The 4,533-nt window shown below is 41.2% G+C and overlaps 2 pseudogenes; both read right to left on the reverse strand.

Annotated features, from left to right (window-relative positions):
- Nucleotides 1–5: 5 nt before the first annotated feature.
- On the reverse strand, nucleotides 6–277 carry LOC101580786 (annotated as a pseudogene).
- A 3,076-nt stretch (nucleotides 278–3,353) lies between these two features.
- Nucleotides 3,354–4,533, reverse strand: part of LOC111812114 — a 6,719-nt pseudogene continuing 5,539 nt past the window's right edge.

The following is a 4,533-nucleotide window of genomic DNA, read 5'->3' on the forward strand; positions in this document are numbered from 1 at the left end:
AGTTCCTCGACCCCAGCCTGCGTCATGAGGTCTGCAATGTTTTTCTCCAGATCGTCAATGCGACTACTCATGTCATCGATTCTTCCAATGATCTGGTCAGACATCGTCTGAAATTTATCCTGCATCTGCTGCAAGAGGGTCTGCACCACCGAGGTGAGGTCCTGCATGGTCTTGGGGTCGGTCTCGGCCATCTTCCCGGTTCCCAGCTTGGCGGCGAAGTCTCTGACAGTCACCCACACTTCCGTTCGTTCGCTCCAAGGCCCCCGGCCCCTGCTCCTCCTGACGACTCCGACAGGTTGCATTTTAAATAAATACCTGTAGCTCGGTTCCACAAGTGATGGCAGGGTCATCATGCATGTCCACCACACACGGCAAATGGGTGCTATATCCGATCCTCAGACAGTTGGAATTGATGCTTATTGACTCGCCATTTTAGTGTGTAACTTATGTCGTACTGTTATTACCTGTCTGCTACCCTGAGAAAGGTTCTCAGTTCAGATGTTTTGGAAAATTTGATTTTTATTTAAATCCTTTTAAAAACTATGAATTTTTTGTATTGTTGATTATTTCTTCTAAAACCCGTAGTATATCTTTGACTTAAAATTTATTGAAAAGACATAGTATGACACCTTCTCCTATGACTAGAAACCTTAAAAAGTACATTTACGTCTTCTGTTCACTTTCTATTACTTCTTGCCTGTCTGTTATACACAGAAACACACACATATGTATGGAAAGAAATTCGTGTGCAAGCCAAGCAAGGATGGAAACTGTCTCATAGAAATCTGCAACAACCTCTACATAAGGGCTCATCTAATATATTGTCCTATAGTCATACATAACTGTCATACTGACAGGTCTTTATTGTTCATCCAGGAGCATACTGTAACTTCTGTTGCCTTGTGAATTATGGTGTTTGTTATTTCCTATGTGCCGCTGCGGGACTTATGAAAATATTCCAAATTGTTATACGTAGAAAATCTTTCATTTTTCCAAGATATTTTTCATAAAAAAAATTTAAAAAAAAAAGATCTTTTTTTTCTTCCTTCAAGTCATCTACTACCTTACACATTTGTTCATTTTTTATTGTTCTTAATGTGTACTGACATGCAATTTAATTTTGTTACTCAGTATGTAAATGTTTTATATGTATGTTTAAGGAATTCATCCTTCTAACTTATTTGTTTTTTTAAAAGATTCTTTAATAACAACTTTTGGACAATTGCATTTTTAGGTATCTCGATATAAGTTCACCTCAATGTCTTTGTAAAAGGTTCATTTGGCTTGGAAATGGGATCTTATCAGTTAAACTATATTCTGAGTTTTAAAATCTTTAATGAGGGCTGGAGAGATGGCTCATTGGTCTAAAGCACCTACTTAGAACAAGCCTAGCAAAGCATCATGGACCCCATTTCAATCCCCCAGCACCACATGCCAGCCAGCACCGCCCCCTGGTGGGCTCAGCTGGCCACACACACACACACCACTCTCTCTCTCTCTCTCTCTCTCTCTCTCTCTCTCTCTCTCTCTCTCTCAAATAAATGAAAAAAATAAAATAAAATCTTTAATGAATTAATGGCTACGGTTTTGTAATTCTAGAATTCTAATTGTATGAATATAAGTCCTTATTTTTGAACTATTGAACTATCATGACTGATCTGTAACTTCTTTTTTATTTTGGACGCTTTTTATTGTCATAGTCAATTATGTGTGTAACAAGGTCATGTTAAATTTGATATCTAATAAAAAATTTAAATACAAATGAAGAAAGCGTGTTTGTAACTAATAAAAGGGAAACCGAAATCAGTAAGTACAGTAATTATTTGACTGGTGAGTGCAAGGTGTAGAGTTACATCACTAGTAACCAAAAAAAAGAACCAAGGAAGAATAACAAAAAGAAAAGAAAAAAAACCTTGAAGGAAGAATGATGTTCTGCCTTTTTCTCAACTCATGCTAGGGACCGGACGTGTGACTGTAGCGAATGCAAATTGAACAGGTCTTCTTTATTTTCCTTTATTTAGGTTTTGTAAACTTTTTGGGATTCAGGAACTCAACACAAAGTCGGACTGCTGCCAAAGTGAGGAGACCATTCCTAGTGCATCCTCCTAAGTGGAGGCTTGAACCATCATGCCCTGTTGTGCATTGTAACGTTTTAAAAATGAGGAATGGTCCATGTAGGTGGCTCAGTAGGATAAGCGCTTCACTGGAAAAGTCCAGGATCTCAGTTCACTCCCTGTTTCTGGAATTAAAAAAAAAAGGGAAAAATTGAAGAGTGATATAATGAAAACACAGAATGAGAAATTTAATAATGTAAATTTTTTTTTTTTTTTGGTACCAGGGTTTGAATTCTGTCCCTTGCACTTGCCAGGGAAACATTAATGCTACTGAGCCATCTCCCCGGCGTCTGCATTAAGTAGAAATTATTGTAAAACTAATTATTGGTTATTTCATGTTGTGAATCAGACACTGTGACTGAAAAGAAAATTAAAAAAAAAAATCTTCAATACGAAACACATTTTCTCTTGAGACACGGAAGTTTGCACTTCAGTGCCTGATGTAGCCCACATTGGCCTCCAAAAAGCTGTGTAGCTTCTCCCTCAGCCTCCCAAGAACTAAGATTATACGGGTGCAGCACCAAGGTGCTGTTGGATAACATTTCAAAGAACAGTATCTGTCTGCACAGATAAAGGACAGAGACAGCAACAGGAGTCTTGACTGTTACCTGCCATTGTCTTTGCCCAAGGCCACACGGAGCATCTTCGCTGCTCCCAACATAGCTGTGGGCCTGGGCGTAGTTGCCCTCTTCCTGTGAGAGGAGACCAGAGAACAAGACCTTCGCGGTCTCAGTCAGCAGTTGAGACTGTTCTTGAGTTCACTGTGTAGCCTTGCCTTACCCAGAACTCACTTTGACCCTGTGCTTCAGACTTTCCCCTGCTATGAGGTCAGGAGTCCACCACAGGGCCGATTTTCTGTGGCTTTCCTGAAAACTCTCAAAGAGGGGCTGGTGAGATGGCTCAGTGGTCTAAAGCACCTACTTAGAACCAGTTTAGCTGAAGCACAGGGCATGCGGTTCAGTCCCCCGGCACCAGAAGCCAGCCAGCCACGACACCTGGTGGGCTGAGCTGACCCAACGCACACACACACACACACAAATAAAAAAAGTAAAAAAATAAAATCAAAATACAACCTCAAAGAGAAAGCAGGAAAGGACTTGTAGGTGAAAGCAGTTGCATATGTTTTTTTGTTTGTTTGTTTGTTTGTTTGTTTTGTGTGTTAAGTTGGCTTTAATGTTATTTATTATATAACTCAGGGGCTGAAAAAATGGAATCGAATTCAAAGAACTGTTACATTTGTATCTGTGAGCTGGCATTTCTTTTTGAAAATGTGAGCACAGAGGGAGGAGGAGGGAGAGAGAGAATGCCTTAGGCGGTGATGGCCAACCTACAGCACCCAGGCTGGAGCAGGCTGTCGCATCACCGAGAGCTCCAACAGGCTCACCAGGGCTGGCTGAGGCGTGCATGTGCTAGAAGAGAGTGAGCATTTTCCATCAGGACTGTACGTCCAGCACACTCGGGCTAACCAAACCAAAAATGCGCCGTGGACCAGCAGCAGCACTGCTCTGCAAGGGCCATGAGCGACGGGCTTGCCACGCCTGCGTCGGCGAAGTGCGGGCTGCTGTGGCTTGACTCCACTCAGCACACCCTGCAGGAACACATCTTGGCTATCCAGGAGTGCTGCCTCGGCTGGCCTGGACTCTCAGACACTTCCAAGACGCATCTGCGAGGCACATCCTCGGAGTCCCAGAAAGTTGGCTGTCTCTGAGTTGCTGTCGTGCTCGCCGGGACTGACTGCAGAGTTACTGGAGGTTTCAGTCCATACTCATCTGGGTCCAAGGCAGAGCAGCACACAGCAGAAAGCAACCTTTCATGGTGGCAGCAAAGAGCAAGTGAGCAAGAGAGTGCATATGTTTTTGAAATATGCTTTTCTTTTTTTTTTTTTTTTTGAAAACACGGATAGAGATCTGGGCCGTGCCTTTTCAATGGCAAGCATTTATTTCTTCTACTGAGCTATGTCTTTCGCCACCGATGTTTGCTTTTCACAGTATGGGGCAGATTGGGTAATTTTCCTTTGAATAACTCAAAATAAAAATAAAATATTCTTTTCCTATTTCAATCTCATTAGAGCCAACATCTAGAAAGTCAAAAAGACAAACAAACAAACAAACAAACGAAAAAAAAAAAAAAGGAATTAAAAAAAGGATAATAAACCAGAAATATGAAAAATTGTGACCCTTGGTAATAGCATCCTTTAGGGACAGGGAGTTAGCTCAATCAAATAAGTGATAGCTTGGCCAGCACAGGGTTCTATATTCAATCCCTGGAACTCACAAAAAAAAAAAAAAAAAAAAATAATTCACTAGGATAAGCCAAGTATCTGCTTTTTTGTTAGAAATCATTCTCAGCTACCCAGTGACTTCAAGTTCATGATAAACTACACTTCTAGGCCGAGGCTCAACAAGCAAGCAAGCAAGCA

Source organism: Octodon degus, unplaced genomic scaffold, assembly GCF_000260255.1.
Source record: "Octodon degus isolate 3935 unplaced genomic scaffold, OctDeg1.0 scaffold00113, whole genome shotgun sequence".
NCBI lineage: Eukaryota > Metazoa > Chordata > Mammalia > Rodentia > Octodontidae > Octodon > Octodon degus.